This window comes from Bos indicus x Bos taurus, chromosome 7 (assembly GCF_003369695.1).
Source record: "Bos indicus x Bos taurus breed Angus x Brahman F1 hybrid chromosome 7, Bos_hybrid_MaternalHap_v2.0, whole genome shotgun sequence".
NCBI classification, from domain to species: Eukaryota; Metazoa; Chordata; class Mammalia; order Artiodactyla; family Bovidae; genus Bos; species Bos indicus x Bos taurus.
This window is the reverse complement of record NC_040082.1, coordinates 96,521,731-96,541,660: the sequence shown is the minus strand read 5'-3', so window position 1 is coordinate 96,541,660 and position 19,930 is coordinate 96,521,731. Positions and strand designations below refer to the sequence as shown.

Here is a 19,930-nt window from a genome sequence, read left to right as displayed (position 1 = left end):
AAACTTCCCCCTAAGCACTTCAGTTCATTATGAGAGAGGTATTGAGGATGAAGACAAGCATTAGCAAGATGACATGAATCATAATATCATATACTGTTATGGAAGGCCTCCTAAGTGTCAGATTCTGAAGTATGTGTTTTCTCTCCTGTTTCATTTCATCTGAATAATCTCTTCCAAAATGCAGGTGCACACATTATTTTAACTGGAGGAAAGAAACACAGCATTCTATGTAACATGTGCAAGATCATGAGTTAGAAAATGTTAAAACCAAGTTTGAAATCAGTCAGTCTGGTCAGACTGACTACAGATACAGGGCACCTGGGCAGTCTTCCTGTTTTCACCCAGTCATGTCACTTTCCATCAGTCCTGGCAGAGACTCCCTACTCAATGTGCCCTTCCCCTTTGTAGTTTTCTGGAGGACACAGTGGAGGGCAGTAGGTAGCACTTGCTGCAACAACTGTTAAGAAGAACGTCTGTGATCACAGGCAAACATCATAGAAATAATTGGCACTTGATGCTCCATGGTAGATCTCTCTGTTGACTCTGTTTCTGAATTTCACTTTGCCTGTCCACTTTCTCCTCTGTACTTATAATCGGTTGCCTCAATCATGAAAGGCTACACAAAATCAGAGTCTTGGGGTTTTACCTATTCAGGAAAATGAAAATCTTGAAAAAAAATCTGATATGCCTCTGTGTTTAGACTGAGATACCTCTGTTTAAAGCTGTGCCTCTGCTTGAAATTTTGACATTTAGGGCATGGGACTCAGAGAAGAGAAACTTAATTTTGAATCCTGTGTGCTACACACATTCTTAATATATTATGGGAAAATTTCTCAGAATCTGTGAGACGTAAAATTTTCAACTGAGTTGATTCTTCATTGATACAAACCCACTGAATTAGAACTAAATGAATAATGGTTGCCCTCTATGCAATAACTCTGTGACAGATGCATTAAGAAAAAAGGCAAAATACATTTTTATATTTGTTACTAATAATGATAATGTTAATTCTCATGTTATTAGATTGAAATATCTGTCTATCTGATGTTATGGTTTCCCTACATCTCTGACAAGGCATATTATTTTTCTTTATTTAAGAAGAGAAATGTCTGAGGCTCGTTTATTTCTGATTCCTCAGAGCCTATACCTTGATGGCACAGAGAAGGCACAAGGAATAAAAAATCTCCAGTTAAGTGTTAAATAAGCCCTTCCATTTTTCATAGGAGATCAGGAGAACCAGACCATCAGGTATACGAAAAGGCACACAACATCAGTTAATATTGGAAACGAAAGTCTAAAGCTAAATAAAAGTTCACCTCACATCTCTTTGGATGACTTTTTTTTTTTCATCCATCTAGCATCTGTTTATTTTTTTTTCTAATTTTATTTTATTTTTAAACTTTACATAATTGTATTAGTTTTGCCAAATATCAAAATGAATCCGCCACAGGTGACTTTTTAAAGAAAAAATTCAAAAGAAAACAGATGTTGGTGAGAATGTGGAAGTTGGGGAACACTTGCACCTGATCAGTGAGAATGAATATTGGTACAGTCATTACAGAAAACAGAATGGAGGTTCCTTAAAAATTAAAAACTGAAACTAATTGAAATAGATCTACCATAGGCTCCAGCAACCCCACTTCAAGGTAGATGCCAAAGAAATAAAATTGGAACCTCAAAGAGATAAATGCATTTCTTGTCAATGTGATGTTATTTGAAATAGTGAAAATATATACTCTGTTGACAGATGAATAGGTTTAAAAAACAGCTGATAATTCTGGTTATGTTCTTGAAATCTGCTAACAGAGATCTGCTTAACTGTTACTACACACACACATAGAAACTCTATTTCTATTTGAGGTGACAGATGTGTTAATTAACTTAACTGTGGTAATCATTCCAAAGGTCCCTGTGTATTAGATCATCACTTTGTATATCTTTAAAAAACCTTCATGTTGCACAACTCAAATATATGCAATTTTGTCAATCACTTCAATAAACTGAAAAAAAGAAAATACAATGAAGTTGTACTATCCTGCCAGCACAGAATAATGTCCAAAAATATTACATTGGTTTCTCATATCAGACATTTAACTGAGACAGTAGTGAAACAAATAATCCTATATATAATGTAAAAATTTTAAGAAAGATTCTTAAATTTTGTTATCATTTAAAAATTGAAAGTGCTGTGTATACTAACACCATATTTGTAGTCATCAATGCTGTATGATCATGAGTGCTTAGTTAAACTATACTGATCAAAATTTGAAGTCCACCAAAGTCAAAAATGGGGCTTTCCAGGTGGCACTAGTGGTAAAAGAACCCGCCTGCCAATGCAGGAAACATAAGAGACATGGGTTTGACCCCTGGGTCAGGAAGATCACCTGGAGGACCACATGACAACCCACTCCAGTATTCTTGCCTGGAGAATACTATGGACAGAGAAGCCTGGCGGGCTACAGTCCATAGGGTCACAGAGTCGGGCACAACAGAAGTGACTTAGCAAAGTCAAAGATATAAAGTCTATACTGAATGACTTTTTAAAAACAACTGCGGGACTTCCCTAGTGTTCCAGTGGCTAAGAGTCTCCAATCTTAATGCACGGCACACTGGTTTGATCTTTGCTTCAGGAAAGACCCACATGCCCCAACTAAAGATTCCTTATCTGCAAGGGAGATGAAAGATCCTGCATGCCCACAACGAAGACCTGGCATGTATAAGTAAATAAATAAAAATAAATTTTAAAAGAAGATAATCCTGATTTTTGAATAATCAATTATTTCATGAAGTAAGAAAGACAGAAGGAACAAAGGATGATCTAAAACACTGAATGTAATATAAAAGCATGTTCTGATTAAGAGCGTTCATTTTTAATTTAGGATCTAGGTGATATTGTACTGCATTACATAGAGATTTGTAAACATTCTAAATGAAGGAACTATCTAGAATTGTATCTGATTCTTTGCGACCCCATGGACTGTAGCCTGCCAGGCTCCTCCATCTGTGGGATTCTCCAGGCAAGAATACTGGAGTGGGTTGCCATTTCCTTCTCCAAGAGATCTTCCCAATTCCAGGGGTCAAACCCAGGTCTCCCGCATTGCAGGCAGACACTTTACCATCTGAGCCACCAGGGAAGCTCATGAATAAAATAAGGTATATATAAATATGTCCTAATTTCTTTACATTTTAATTATGTGTTTTCTTAGAGGAAGAAGGAAATTTCTGATTCTGTATTATTTCTAAAGAAGTAGGCTGTATTTAACTGAGATCATGGATGTAATACCTCTAACATTCTTGTTCTCTTTCACTTTTACGTGGAGTTTTATAAAGTAAGAGTGTATAGACAGGTGAATAACAGAGAAACCAATGAGGGAACAGTTCTAAACAGAATTTATCACACTGAGAGATATTGCTGAAGGAACTGGGGTGTATAATCTTAGAAATGAATTGCTTGAATCCAAAATATGGACATAGTCTCAATGCCCATTTACTTATTTCCTTTGTTTCCAGCCCTCTTTTCTTTTTCCAAAGGTGTCCAAGATACATAGAACTGGAAATCTAACAAGTGTCTCAGAATTCTTCCTCTTGGGCTTCTCAGATGATACAGAACTGCAGCCTTTGCTCTGTGTCCTCTTCCTGTCCATGTACCTGGTCACCGTGTTGGGGAACCTGCTCATCATATTAGCCATCACCTCTGACCCCCACCTCCACACCCCCATGTACTTCTTCCTCTCCAACCTATCCTTGGTTGACATCGGTTTCATCTCCACCACAGTTCCCAAAATGATTGTGGACATCCAATCTCACAGCAGAATCATCTCCTACGGAGGCTGCCTGACTCAGATGTCTATTTTTATCCTTTTTGCGTGTATGGATTGTATGCTTCTTACCGTGATGGCCTATGACAGGTTTGTGGCCATCTGTCACCCACTGCACTACACGGTCATCATGAACCCGCGCCTCTGTTGCTCCTTAGTTTTGCTGTCCTTTTGTGTTAGTCTTTTGGACTCCCAGGTGCACAATGTGATTGTGTTACAAGTTACCTGTTTCAAGGATGTAGAAATTTCTAGTTTCTTCTGTGACCCTTCTCAACTGCTCGACCTTGCTTGTTCTGATACTTTCACCAATAACATAGTCAGCTATACTATCGGTGCCTTGACTGGTTTTCTCTCTATCTCAGGAATCATTTTCTCTTACTATAAAATTCTTGTCTCCATTCTGAGAGTCCCCTCATCAGGTGGGATGTACAAAGCCTTTGCCACCTGTGGTTCTCACCTGGCAGTTGTTTGCTTATTTTATGTAATAGCCCTGGATGTGTACCTCAGCTCAGCCATCTCACAATCTCCCAGGAAGGATGCAGCAGCCTCGGTGGTGTACACTGTGGTCACCCCCATGCTGAACCCCTTCATCTACAGCCTGAGGAACAAAGACATCAAAAGGGCCTTGTGGAGGTTCCTTAGCAGCACAAACTCATCTTAGGACATGGCAACCCATTTGAGCATATACTAGAAAATGTAGCAAAACTAAATCTGGAGATCTAAAAGTTCTACCTCTCTCATGACATCATTCTATAGCTCTTATTGCCTTCATGCCTCTCCTTGCTTTCTACCTGAATATTACTTCTCTGTAGCTTATTCTCCTGCCAATGCAGGAGACACAAGAGACACAGGTTCAATCCATGAGTCCAGAAGATCCCTGGAGGAGGAAATGGCAACCCACTCCAGTATTCTTGCCTGGGAAATCCCATGGACAGAGGATCCTTGTGGGCTACAGTCCACAGGGTTGCCGAGAGTCAAACAAGACTGAGCATGCACACACACACATGTTTTAACATGACAGTGGAGAGTTCTAAGATCCTTTTTGTATCAAAATCACTCCTTGACAGAATCTCACTATATCTATGGGGATTCTATATTTTTATCTTCAGTAGCCCAAGCATCCTCAAAAGAATAATTCCCCTTTAATATACCAAAAATGTACAAATTTTCCAAGCTTTTATATATTTTCAAGAGTAAATTCTATTTTCAAATCTGCACATGCTGTTATGTGAGCTGCAAGTCACTGCTCCTCAGCCTTGACTTCTATTGAAACCATCTGGGAAGTTTAAAATACTGACCACCGGGTCTCACCACTAGAGTTTCTGATTCAACTGGACTTGGGTGTAGTCCAAGCACAAGGATTTTAAAAAGCTCTCAAGTGGTTCTAGTGTGTGCCCACTGTTGACAACTACTAATCCAAGTCAAGTCTCTCTTTCAAAGGTGAGCTTTATGCCTTGGGTCCTAACATTCCTCATGGACAAATGCTGAAGATCCAAAAGAGATCAGAGGTCAATGGGGGAAGATATGAAGACCCTGATGTGGTAATAAGCAATGCATTTTCCCTTTATATCCAATAAATTTCTCCACATAGCTTCTCTACATCGTACACCTGGCCTTTGCTTTAGGGTGGGGCATTAGAAATCACATTCTATCTTGTGGTCTATGTTCCATCTTGTATTCATCTTAACATATATTCAGCAGTGGCCTGCAAACGTCTCTTCACTCTAAAAGCTCAACGAGTCCCTTTATACCCCTCCAGTCTTTGGTAGAGTAGTTTTGTCCCTCAGTTATGATCACTATGGTACCACTTTTTTCTTTCTTGTCTTTCAGTCCTTCAATGAAATTTTAATTTTTTTATTTTTAAACTTTACAATATTGTATTGGTTTTGCCATATATCAACATGAATCTGCCACAAGTATACACGTGTTCCCCATGCTGAACCCACCTCCCTCCTCCCTCCTCCCTCCCTGTACCATCCCTCTGGGTTGTCCCAGTGCCCCAGCCTCAAGCATCCAGTATCGTGCATCGAACTTGGACTGGCGACTTGTTTCATATATGATATTATACATGTTTCAATGCCATTCTCCCAAATCATCCCACTCTCTCCCTCTCCCACAGAGTCCAAAATACTGTTCGATACATCACTGTCTCTTTTGCTGCCTCGTATACAGGGTTATTGCTACCATCTTTCTAAATTCCATATATATGCATTAGTATACTGTATTGGTGTTTTTCTTTCTGGCTTACTTCACTCTGTATAATAGGTGCCAGTTTCATCCACCTCATTAGAACTGATTCAAATGTATTCTTTTTAATGGCTGAGTAATACTCCATTGTGTATATATACCACTGCTTTCTTATCCATTCATCTGCTGATGGGCATCTAGGTTGCTTCCATGTCCTGGCTATTATAAACAGTGCTGCGATGAACATTGGGGTACACGTGTCTCTTTCCCTTCTGGTTTCCTCAGTGTGTATGCCCAGCAGTGGGATTGCTGTATCATAAGGAAGTTCTATTTCCAGTTTTTTAAGGAATCTCCACACTTTTCTCCATAGTGACTGTACTAGTTTGCATTCCACCAACAGTGTAAGAAGGTTCTTTTCTCCACACCCTCTCCAGCATTTATTGCTTGTAGACTTTTGGATCCCAGCCATTCTGAATGGCATGAAATGGCATCTCATTGTAGTTTGGATTTGCATTTCTCTGATAATGAGTGATGTTGAGCATCTTTTCATGTGTTTGTTAGCCATCTGTATGTCTTCTTTGGAGAAATGTCTATTTAGTTTTTTGACCCATTTTTTGATTGGGTCATTTATTTTTCTGGAGTTGAGCTGGAGGAGTTGCTTGTATATTTTTGAGATTAGTTATTTGTCAGTTGCTTCGTTTGCTATTATTTTCTCCCATTCTGAAGGCTGTCTTTTCACCTTGCTTATAGTTTCCTTTGTTGTGCAGAAGCTTTTAAGTTTAATTAGGTCCCATTTGTTTATTTTTGCTTTTATTTCCAATATTCTGGGAGGGGGGTCATAGAGGATCCTGCTGTGATGTATGTCAGAGAGTGTTTTGCCTATGTTCTCCTCTAGGAGTTTTATAGTTTCTGGTCTTACGTTTAGATCTTTAATGCATTTTTAGTTTATTTTTGTGTATGGTGTTAGAAAGTGCTCTAGTTTCATTCTTTTACAAGTGGTTGACCAGTTTTCCCAGCACTACTTGTTAAAGAGATTGTCTTTAATCCACTGTATATTCTTGCCTCCTTTGTCGAAGGTAAGGTGTCCATATGTGCGTGGATTTATCTCTGGGCTTTCTATTTTGTTCCATTGATCTATATTTCTGTCTTTGTGCCAGTACCATACTGTCTTGATGACTGTGGATTTGTCATAGAGCCTGAAGTCAGGTAGGTTGATTCCTCCAGTTCCATTCTTCTTTCTCAAGATTGCTTTGGCTATTCGTGGTTTTCTGTGTTTCCATACAAATTGTGAAATTATTTGTTCTAGCTCTGTGAACAATATCGTTGGTAGCTTGATAGGGATTGCATTGAATCTATAAATTGCTTTGGGTAGTATACTCATTTTCACTATATTGATTCTTCCAATCCATGAACATGGTATATTTCTCCATCTATTAGTGTCCTCTTTGATTTCTTTCACCAGTGTTTTATACTTTTCTATATATAGGTCTTTAGTTTCTTTAGGTAGATATATTCCTAAGTGTTTTATTCTTTTTGTTGCAATGGTGAATGGAATTGTTTCCTTAATTTCTCTCTCTGTTTTCTCATTATTAGCGTATAGGAATGCAAGGGATTTCTGTGTGTTGATTTTATATCCTGCAACTTTACTATAGTCATTGATTAGCTCTAGTAATTTTCTGGTGGAGTCTTTAGGATTTTCTATGTAGAGGATCATGTCATCTGCAAACAGTGAGAGTTTTACTTCTTTTTTTCCAATTTGGATTCCTTTTATTTCTTTTTCTGCTCTGATTGCTGTGGCCAAAACTTCCATGTTGAATAGTAGCGGTGAGAGAGGGCACCCTTGTCTTGTTCCTGACTTTAGGGGGAATGCTTTCAATTTTTCACCATTGAGGATAATGTTTGCTGTGGGTTTGTCATATATAGGTTTTATTATATTGAGGTATGTTCCTTCTATTCTAGCTTTCTGGAGAGTTTTTATCATAAATGGATGTTGAATTTTGTCAAAGGCTTTCTCTGCATCTATTGAGATAATCATATGGTTTTTATTTTTCAATTTGTTAATGTGGTGTATTACATTGATTGATTTGTGGACATTGAAGAATCCTTGCATCCCTGGGATAAAGCCCACTTGGTCATGGTGTATGATCTTTTTAATGTGTTGTTGGATTCTGATTGCTAGAATTTTGTTAAGGATTTTTGCATCTATAATCATCAGTGATATTGGCCTGTAGTTTTCTTTTTTTGTGGCATCTTTGTCAGGTTTTGGCATTAGGGTGATGGTGGCCCCATAGAATGAGTTTGGAAGTTTACCTTCCTCTACAATTTTTGGAAGAGTTTGTCTCTAAATTTTTGGTAGAATTCAGCTGTGAAGCCGTCTGGACCTGGGCTTTTGTTTGCTGGAAGATTTCTTTCTTTGTTTTTTTTAACTTTTATTTTTATTTTTTTTTATTTTATTTTATTTTTAAACTTTATAATATTGTATTGATTTTGCCAAATATTGAAATGAATTCGCCACAGGTATACATGTGTTCCCCATCCTGAACCCTCCTCCCTCCTCCCTCCCCACACCATCCCTTCTGATTACAGTTTCAATTTCCGTGCTTGTGATGGGTCTGTTAAGATTTTCTATTTCTTCCTGGTCCAGTTTTGGAAAGTTGTACTTTTCTAAGAATTTGTCCATTTCTTCCACGTTGCCCATTTTATTGGCATATAATTGCTGATAGTAGTCTCTTATGATCCTTTGTATTTCTGTGTGTCTTTTGTGATCTCTCCATTTTCATTTCTAATTTTATTGATTTGATTTTTCTCCCTTTTTTTCTTGATGAGTCTGGCTAATGGTTTGTCAATTTTATTTATCCTTTCATTTTTTTTTAAGTTCATAAATAAACTAGCTTTATTTTTAAATTTTTATTTTATTTTTAAACTTTACAAATTGTATTAGTTTTGCCAAATATCAAAATGAATCCGTCACAGGTATACATGTGTTCCCCATCCTGAACCCTCCTCCCTCCTCCCTCCCCATACCATCCCTCTGGGTCGTCCCAGTGCACTAGCCCCAAGCATCCAGTATCATGCATCAAACCTGGACTGGCAACTCGTTTCATACATGATATTATACATCTTTCAATGCCATTCTCCCAAATCTTCGCACCCTCTCCCTCTCCCACAGAGTCCATAAGAACCAGCTTTTGGCTTTGTTGATTTTTGCTATGGTCTCTTTTCTTTCTTTTGTATTTATTTCTGCCCTAATTTTTAAGATTTCTTTCCTTCTACTATCTCTGGGGTTCTTCATTTCTTCCTTTTCTAGTTGCTTTAGGTGTAGAGTTAGGTTATTTATTTGACTTTTTTCTTGTTTCTTGAGGTATGCCTGTATTGCTATGAACTTTTCCCTTAGGACTGCTTTTACTGTGTCCCACAGGTTTTGGGTTGTTGTGTTTTCATTTTCATTCATTTCTATGCATATTTTGATTTTTTTTTTGATTTCTTCTGGATTTGTTGGTTATTCAGCAGTGTGTTGTTCAGCCTCCCTATGTTGGCATTTTTAATAGTTTTTCTCCTGTAATTGAGATCTAATCTTACTGCATTGTGGTCAGAAAAGGTGCTTGGAATGATTTCAATTTTTCTGAATTTACCAAGACTAGATTTATGGCCCAGGATGTGATCTATCCTGGAGAAGGTTCCATGTGCGCTTGAGAAAAAGGTGAAATTCATTGTTTTGGGGTGAAATGTCCTATAGATATCAATTTGGTCTAACTGGTCTATTGTATCATTTAAAGTTTGTGTTTCCTTGTTAATTTTCTGTTTAGTTGATCTATCCATAGATGTGAGTGGGGTATTAAAGTCTCCCACTATTATTGTGTTATTGTTAATTTCTCCTTTCATACTTGTTAGCATTTGTCTTACATATTGTGGTGTTCCAATGTTGGGTGCATGTATATTTATAATTGTTATATTTCTTCTTGGATTGATTCTTTGATCATTATGTAGTGACCTTCTTTGTCTCTTTCCACAGCCTTTGTTTTAAAGTCTATTTTATCTGATATGACTATTGCTACTCCTGCTTTCTTTTGGTCTTTATTTGCATGGAAAATCTTTTTCCAGCCCTTCACTTTCAGTCTGTGTGTGTCCCCTGTTTTGAGGTGGGTCTCTTGTAGACAACATATATAGAGGTCTTGTTTTTGTATCCATTCAGCCAGTCTTTGTCTTTTGGTTGGGGCATTCAACCCATTTACGTTTAAGGTAATTACTGATAAGTATGATCCCATTGCCGTTTACTTTATTGTTTTGGGTTCGAGTTTATACACCATTTTTGTGTTTCCTGTCTAGATAATATCCTTTATTATTTGTTGGAGAGCTGGTTTGGTGGTGCTGAATTCTCTCAGCTTTTGCTTGTCTGTAAAGCTTTTGATTTCTCCTTCATATTTGAATGAGATCCTTGCTGGGTACAGTAATCTGGGCTGTAGGTTATTTTCTTTTATCACTTTAAGTATGTCTTGCCATTCCCTCCTGGCTTGAAGAGTTTCTATTGAAAGATCAGCTGTTATTCTTATGGGAATTCCCTTGTGTGTTATTTGTTGTTTTTCCCTTGCTGCTTTTAATATTTGTTCTTTGTGTTTGATCTTTGTTAATTTGATTAATATGTCTTGGGGTATTTTGCCTTGGGTTTATCCTGTTTGGGACTCTGGGTTTCTTGGACTTGGGTGATTATTTCCTTCCCCATTTTAGGGGAGTTTTCAACTATTATCTCCTCAAGTATTTTCTCATGGTCTTTCTTTTTTTCTTCTTCTTCTGGGACTCCTATGATTCGAATGTTGTAGCATTTAATAATATCCTGGAGGTCTCTGAGATTGTCCTCATTTTTTTAATTCATTTTTATTTTTTCTTCTCTGATTCATTTATTTCTACCATTCTATCTTCTAATTCACTAATCCTATCTTCTGCCTCTGTTAGTCTACTATTTGTTGCCTCCAGAGTGTTTTTTTTTTTTCTCATTTATTGCATTATTCATTATATATTGACTCTCTTTTATTTCTTCTAGGTCCTTGGTAAACCTTTCTTGCATCTTCTCAATCCTTGTCTCCAGGCTATTTATCTGTGATTCCATTTTGATTTCAAGATTTTGGATCATTTTCACTATCATTATTCAGAATTCTTTATCAGGTAGATTCTCTATCTCTTCCTCTTTTGTTTGGTTTGGTGGGCATTTATCTTGTTCCTTTACCTGCTGGGTATTCCTCTGTCTCTTCATCTTGTTTATATTGCTGAGTTTGGGGTGTCCTTTCTGTATTCTGGCAGTTTGTGGAGTTCTCTTTATTGTGGAGTTTCCTCACTGTGGGTGGGATTTTATGGGTGGCTTGTCAAGGTTTCTTGATTAGGGAAGCTTGTGTCAGTGTTCTAGTGGGTGGAGCTGGATTTCTTCTCTCTGGAGTGCAATGAAGTGTCCAGTAATGAGTTATGAGATGTCTACGGTTTTGTAGTAACTTGGGCAGCCTGTATATTGGAGCTTGGGGCTGTGTTCCTGTGTTGCTGGAGAATTTGCATGGTATGTCTTGCTCTGGAACTTTTTGGCCCTGGATGGTGCTTGGTTTCAGTGTAGGTTTGGAGGCGTTTGATGAGCTCCTGTCAATTAATGTTCCCTGGAGTCAGGAGTTCCCTGGAGTCAGGGTTTGGACTTAAGCCTCCTGCTTCTGGTTTTCAGTCTTATTTTTACAGTAGTCTCAAAACTTCTCCTTCTATGCAGCACCATTGATAAAACATCTAGGTTAAAGATGAAAAGTTTCTCCACAGTGAGGGACACCCAGACAGGTTCACAGAGTTACACGGAGTAGAGAAGAGGGAGGAGGGAGTTAGAGGTGACCTGAATGAGATAAGGTGGAATCAATAGAGGAGAGTGCAGGCTAGCCAGTAATCACTTCCTTATGTGCACTCCACAACTGGACCGCTCAGAGATGTTCACAGAGTTATACAGAGAAGAGAAGAGGGAGGAAGGAGACAGAGGTGGCCAGGAGGATAAAAGGGGGTAAATCAAAAGGAGAGACAGATCCAGCCAGTAATCAGTTCCCTAAATGTTCTCCACCATCCAGAACACACAGAAATTCACAGAGTTGGGTAGAGCAGAGAGGGGTTAGTGAGGAGACACAGGCGACCTGGTGGAGAAAAAGGAGATTCTAAAGGGGTAGAGAGTAATCAAGCCAGTAATCTCACTCCCAAGTAAAAATGGGTACTGACGATTGGGTTCTTAAAGGTACAAAATTGACAACAAATACCAAAAAGCAAAAATTAAAAATCTAGAGTTTGGAATTTCAAAAATACAATGTTAAAGAAAAGAAGAAAAAAAAAGAGAAAGAGAAAAAAAAAGTCACAAAAAATATTACAAAAATATATATGAAGTTTGCTTTTAAAAAAAAATAGGGTCTTTTTTTTTTTTGCAAAGTAATAGTAGGTTATAAAGGTGAAAAAGGAGTAATAGAGGGCTTAAAATTTTTTTTTAATTAAAAAAAAAGAATGATTGTAAAAATAGTAAAAATATATCTGGGACTTCCCTGGTGTTGTTGTGGGTATTGTGGGGTCAGTTCATTTTCGGATACTTCCTTGGTCCTGCTCATATATCTCAAGATCTATAGGCCCCTTCCTATGTAGTCAGTACTAACGACAGGGTTTTAATCTATTGTACCTGTCACTTCCAAGGCGGTTCCCTCTGTTTTAGCTTCTTCTGTTTGCTGGTCTCTTCAGTGTCTGATTCCTCCCTGACACAAAGGGGGCGGTGGTGGACACATTTTTTTTTTTTTTAGGCTCACTTGTTCAGTCGCACTGTGGGGAGAGAGGGATGCTGCAAACAAATAACACTGGCATGTGCTCGCAGTGCCTCAGCCACACTGGGCCTGCCCCCGCTCACAGCGCATGTACCCTCCCTGCCCACACTGCTCAGGCTCTAGGTTGCTCCACCGGGAACCCTCCGAGGCCGGCCCTCGGCTGCATGCACCTCCCAGGTCTAAGCCGCTCAGGTACAGGCACTCAGGTAGTCCTCAGAGGAGCAGACTCTGTTGGGCATGCGTTTTGTGCCCTTCCCAGGTCTGAGCAGCTCAGGTGATGAGGTATTTGGTGAGCGTGGTCACTGTGACTTACCGCCTCCTTCGTCCCTGACGCTCAGTTTTCTGGGTGTACAACCAGCGCACCTTCTCAGGCGAATGTTGACCGTTCAGAACCCCAAGAAGTCTTAGTTAGCAAAGAAGCCTGCTTGCAGTTTTGTAGATAATGTCTCTCTGGGGCTGCGATTGCCCCCTTCTGGCTCTGGCTGCCTGTCACCGGAGGGGGATGGTCTGCAGCCGGCTATCTCTGTTCAGTCCTTTGTTCTGTGCGCAGGCCTGGAGGTGTCTTAGGTTAGGGCTGGCTTTTCACGTGGTAGTTATCCCACAGTCTGGTTTGCTAGCCCAAGTTAGTTTGCTCAGATAGTGTTCAGGGCATTCAGGCCTGATCCTTACTCTAATCAATGCAGCCCACACCTCCCTGTCCAGCCCCTGCTTGCTAGTGGTGGGCGCAGGCGTCTGCACTGCTTCTCCACTGGGGGAGTTACCATTGGGCTCCTAATCTGTGGGTTTTAATTATTTACTTTTTTCCTCCCTATTATGTTGCCCTCTGTGCTTCCAAGGCTTGGCACAGACTCGGCAGAGAGTGTTTCCTGGTGTTTGGGAACTTCTCTCTTTTTAAGACTCCCTTCCCAGGATGGAGCTCCATCCCTCCCTCTTTTATCTCTCTTTTTATCTTTTATATTTTTTCCTACCTCCTTTTGAAGACAATGGGCTGCTTTTCTGGATGCCTGATGTCCTCTGCCAGCTTTCAGAAGTTGTTTTGTGGAATTTACTCAGCGTTTAAATGTTCTTTTGATGAATTTGTGGGGTCTCCCCATCCTATTCCTCTGCCATCTTAGCTCCTCCCTCCTTCAATAACATTTTATCCAACTCTTCATATTAAATATTCATCTGTTAATAGCTAATTGGCTTATATTGCTTTTTTGACTGAACCTTTACTGATATTGTAGCATGGGATATAGAAGTACATTGTATGATGCCTGCAGTTTCATGATTACAAAACATGCACAGGTAAGAACGGTGATTATCCATAATATGCCTTAGTCATGGACAACCAACTGGAAAATGGGTGATAATATTATTTTTCCAATTACACGTGGCTTTAATGATGCCTAAAGATCATAAATCACCCAAGTCATCACAACAAATTTATCTTCTTTCATTTTAATACAAATTTATTCATTTTAATTGGAGGCTAATTACTTTACAATATTGTATTGGTTTTGCCATACATCAACATGAATCCGCCAAGGGTGTATACATGTTCCCCATCCTGAACCCCCTCCCACCTCCCTTCCCATCCCATCCCTCTGGGTCATCCCAGTGCACCAACCCCAAGCACCCTGTATCATGCATCGAACCTGGACTGGCGATTCCTTTCACATATGATAATACACATGTTTCAATGCCATTCTCCCAAATCATCCCACCCTCACCCTCTCCCATAGAGTCCAAAAGACGTCTATACATCTGTGTCTCTTTAGCTGTCTTGCATACAGAGTTATCATTTCCATCTTTCTAAATTCCATATATATGCATTAGTATACAGTATTGGTGTTTTACTTTCTGGCTTCCTTCACTCTGTATAATAGGCTCCAGTTTCATCCACCTCATTAGAATGCCATATGACCCAGCAATCCCACTGCTGGGCATACACACTGAGGAAACCAGAATTGAAAGAGACTCATGTACCCCAATGTTCATCGCAGCACTGTTTATAATAGCCAGGAAAGGGAAGCAACCTAGATGTCCATCATCAGATGGATGGATAAGAAAATGGTGGTACATATACACAATGGAATATTACTCAGCCATTAAAAAGAATACATTTGAATCAATTCTTCTTTTATATTACTGTAGGATTGCAAAGGACCACATTGTCAGAAAGGGGAGTGTTTCCTTTGAGCAGTGGCATCCTGGTTAGGACTTCACCAAGCTTTCCAGTCTTCAGTCAAGATAACTCAGTTTTGGGGCTCCTTTTGTTTTCTACAAAATGAGCTTTCGAAACTCCTAAGAGATGCCACACATCATTTTTGTGGTAGTTATCTTGGTGTTCTGAAAACTTTCCATAACTAAATTAATTTGCTTTACATTTTCCAACCAAGGATAAACAGTATCCACTGCATTGATTGAAACGTAAATAGTAAAGAAGGGAATCCATGCAACAGAAGATGAATTCATATTATTCAGTGGGAAAAGATATAGCACATTAAAATTACTAGTACTTTTAAAATATTATGTTAAATATATGTCCTACAATACTATATTTATTCTCCATTCTTCTCAGCAAATGATAGGCAAGGAATCTTGGAAAAGCCAAAGGAAATTTGCTTTTTTGTGTATAAGGTTTAATTTCAAGGATGTTCTGTAAAATTTTCTAACCATTATTTTCAGACTGCATCATCTTAAAGATTTCTAAAGATAAGTAAATATATGAATTTTTCAATTTGAGAATATTATAATGGAATATGCACATTTGAGTGTTACTCTTAAACTTTCTACAACATTCATGAAATGCCTTTCCATGATGAATAACATTGGCAAAATAGGGTAAATACCCCACGTCTGAGGTCAGGGGCAGTGGCCGAGAGGAGCTACCCCACGTCTGAGGTCACGGGCGGCAGCCGTGAGTGCCAGGCTGCGACGGTGCAGGAGCGACCGAGAGGAGCTACCCACATCCGAGGTCAAGGGCAGTGGCTGGGAGGAGCTACCCCACGCTCGAGGTCAGGGGCAGCGGCCCAGAGGAGCAACCCCACGTCCAAGGAACAGTAGCTGTGTGGGTGCAGGAGGGCCGAGAGGAGCCACTCCACGTTCAAGGTCAGGGGGTGCGGTGGTGAGGAGAAACCCCTCGTCCAAGGTAAGGAGCAGTAGCTGCGTTTTGCTGGAGCAGCCATGAAAGATACCCCACGTCCAAGGTAAGAGAAACCCAAGTAAGATGGTAAGTGTTGCAAGAGGGCATCAGAGGGCAGACACCCTGAAACCATAATCACAGAAAACTAGTAAATCTAATCACACTAGGACCACAGCCTGGTGTAACTCAATTAAACTAAGCCATGCCCTGTGGGGCCACCCAAGATGGGTGGGTCATGGTGGAGAGGTCTGACAGAATGTGGTCCCCTGGAGAAGGGAATGGCAAACCACTTCAGTATTCTTGCCTTGAGAGCCCCATGAACAGTATGAAAAGGCAAAATGATAGGGTACTGAAAGAGCAACTCCCCAGGTCGGTAGGTGCCCAATATGCTACTGGAGATCAGTGGAGAAATAACTCCAGAAAGAATCAAGGGATGGAGCCAAAGCAAAAATAATACCCAGTTGTGTATGTGACTGGTGGTAGAAGCAAGGTTCAATGCTGTGAAGAGCAATATTGCATACGAACCTGGAATGTTAGGTATGTGAAGCAAGGCAAACTGGAAGTGGCCAAACAGGAGATGGCAAGAGTGAACATAGATATTCTAGGAATCAGCAAACTAAAATGGACTGGAATGGGTGAATTTAACTCAGATGACCATTATATCTACTACTGCAGGCAGGAATCCCTCAGAAGAAATGGAGTGGCCATCGTGGTCAACAAAAGAGTCGGAAATGCAGTACTTGGATGCAATCTCAAAAATGACAGAATGATCTCTGTTCATTTCCAAGGCAACCATTCAATACTACAGTAATCCAAGTCTATGCCCCAACCAGTAACCCTGAAGAAACTGAAGTTGAACGGTTCTATGAAGACCTACAAGACCTTTTAGAACTAATACCCAAAAAAGATGTCCTTTTCATTATAGGGGACTGGAATGCAAAAGTAGGAAGTCAAGAAACACCTGGAGTAACAGGCAAATTTGGCTTTGGAATACGGAATGAAGCAGGGCAAAGGCTAATAGAGTTTTCCCAAGAGAATGCACTGGCCATAACAAACACCCTCTTCCAACAACACAAGAGAAGACTCTACACATGGACATCACCAGATGGGCAACACCGAAATCAGATTGATTATATTCTTTGCAGCCAAAGATGGAGAAGCTCTATACAGTCAGTGAAAACAAGACCAGGAGCTGACTATGGCTCAGATCATGAACTCCTTATTGCCAAATTCAGACTTAAAGAAAATAGGGAAAACCACTAGACCATTCAGGTATGACCTAAATCAAACCCCTTATGATTACACAGTGGAAGTGAGAAATAGATTTAAGGGACTAGATCTGATAGATAGAGTGCCGGATGAACTATGGATGGAGGTTCGTGACATTGTACAGAAGACAGGGATCAGACCATCCCCATGGAAAAGAAATGCAAAAAAGCAAAATGGCTGTCTGGGGAGGCCTTACAAATAGCTGTGAAAAGAAGAGAAGCGAAAAGCAAAGGAGAAAAGGAAAGATATAAGCATCTGAATGCAGAGTTCCAAAGAATAGCAAGGAGACATAAGAAAGCCTTCCTCAGATATCAATGCAAAGAAATAGAGGAAAACAACAGAATGGAAAAGACTAGAGATCTCTTCAAGAAAATTAGAGATACCAAGGGAACACTGCATGCAAAGATGGGCTTGATAAAGGACAGAAATGGTATGGACCTAACAGAAGCAGAAGATATTAAGAAGAGGTGGCAAGAATACACAGAAGAACTGAACAAAAAAGATCTTCACGACCAAGATAATCACAATGGTGTGATCACTCACCTAGAGCCAGACATCCTGGAATGCAAAGTCAAGTGGGCTTTAGAAAGCATCACTATGAACAAAGCTAGTAGAGGTGATGGAATTTCAGTTGAGCTATTTAAAATCCTCAAAGATGATGCTGTGAGAGTGCTGCACTCAGTATGTCAGCAAATTTGGAAAACTCAGCAGTGGCCACAGGACTGGAAAAGGTCAGTTTTCATTCCAATCCCAAAGAAAGGCAGTGCCAAAGAATGCTCAAACTACCGCACAATTGCATTCATCTCACATGCTAGTAAAGTAATGCTCAAAACCCTCCAAGCCAGGCTTCAGCAATACGTGAACCATGAACTTCCAGATGTTCAAGCTGGTTTTCGAAAAGGCAGAGGAACCAGAGTTCAAATTGCCAACATCCGCTGGATCATGGAAAAAGCAAGAGAGTTCCAGAAAAACATCTATTTCTGCTTTATTGACTATGCCAAAGCCTTTGTCTGTGTGGATCACAATAAACTGTGGAAAATTCTGAAAGAGATGGGAATACCAGGCCACCTGACTGGCCTCCTGAGAAACCTATGTGCAGGTTAGGAAGCAACAGTTAGAACTGGACATGGAACAACAGACTGGTTCCAAATAGGAAAAGGAGTACATCAAGGCCGTATATTGTCACTCTGTTTATTTAACTTATATGCAGAGTACATCATGAGAAATGCTGGCCTGGAAGAACCACAAGCTGGAGTCAAGATTGCTGGGAGAAATATCAATAACCTCAGATATACAGATGACACCACCCTTATGGCAGAAAGTGAAGAGGAACTCAAAAGCCTCTTGATGAAAGTGAAAGTGGAGAGTGAAAAAGTTGGCTTAAAGCTCAACATTCAGAAAACGAAGATCATGGCATCTGGTCCCATCACTTCATGGGAAATAGATGGGGAAAGAGTGGAAACAGTGTCAGACTTTATTTTTCTGGGCTCCAAAATCACTGCAGATGCTGACTGCAGCCATGAAATTAAAAGACGCTTACTCCTTGGAAGGAAAGTTATGACCAACCGAGATAACATATTTAAAAGCAGAGACATTACTTTGCCAACAAAGATCCATCTAGTCAAGGCTATGGTTTTTCCAGTAGTCATGTACGGATGTGAGAGTTGGATTGTGAAGAAAGCTGAGTACCAAAGAATTGATGCTTTTGAACTGTGGTGTTGGAGAAGACTCTTGAGAGTCCCTTGGACTGCAAGGAGATCCAACCAGTCCATTTTGAAGAAGATCAGCCCTGGGTGTTCTTTGGAAGGAATGATGCTAAAGCTGAAACTCCAGTACTTTGTCCACCTCATGCGCAGAGTTGACTCATTGGAAAAGACTCTGATGCTGGGAGGGATTGGGGGCAGAAGGAGAAGGGGACGACAGAGGATGAGATGGCTGGATGGCATCACTGACTCGCTGGACGTGAGTCTGAGTGAACTCTGGGAGATGGTGATGGACAGGGAGGCCTGGTGTGCTGCAATTCATGGGGTCACAAGGAGTCAGACACGATGGAGCGACTGAACTGAACTGAACTGAATGCATTTTTGCCCTGGACTAATTCATTTAAGTGCTTCAACACACAGTCTCTCCCTTTAGTATGTGTCTATAAATATCTGCCATGTGTTCTCTTCTAAAAATACCCTCTGGTACTTATCCACACACAGGTAAATACCATTCTTCCCTCCACAATCCAATTTGATTTTAGTATAAATTAAAGGTTTCTTCATATCAGTCAATGACAAACCAATCTCCATATTCCTCAGCAACGAGGTCTCTAAGTCAGAAAGGCTGCATGGACAGGGTTCAGAAGGTTACATCACACCAAAATCCACCTACATCCCACTTTATACAATAGGAAAAAATTGGGTAAGCCCAACCACATTTTATTTATTAAAGTCTTCAAGAACTGAGGCCACAAAGGTATCTAAAGAAGATATATTCTGAATTTAGCTGATTGTTCTCTAATTAGAAAAAAATCAGAACACTTGGAATATTTGTTACATTTTGCCATGGAATGGCTGCAGGCTGTGCTGATGTTGATGCAGGGGCTCTCCTAGTGTATCAGAAGCCAGGGATCTACTTGAGACTGCACAATCTGAAGCAGTAGAGTAGGGTCTACAGAAGTACCCCACTTCTGTGGAAGAGGTTTGACTCAAATGGTAGTTTGTGTCCAGGGA

General features: G+C 39.9%; 1 pseudogene; it reads left to right on the top strand.

Moving 5' to 3' along the window:
- The first annotated feature begins 3,442 nt into the window (after positions 1-3,442).
- LOC113896354 lies at positions 3,443-4,479 on the top strand (annotated as a pseudogene).
- The last annotated feature ends 15,451 nt before the right edge of the window (positions 4,480-19,930 follow it).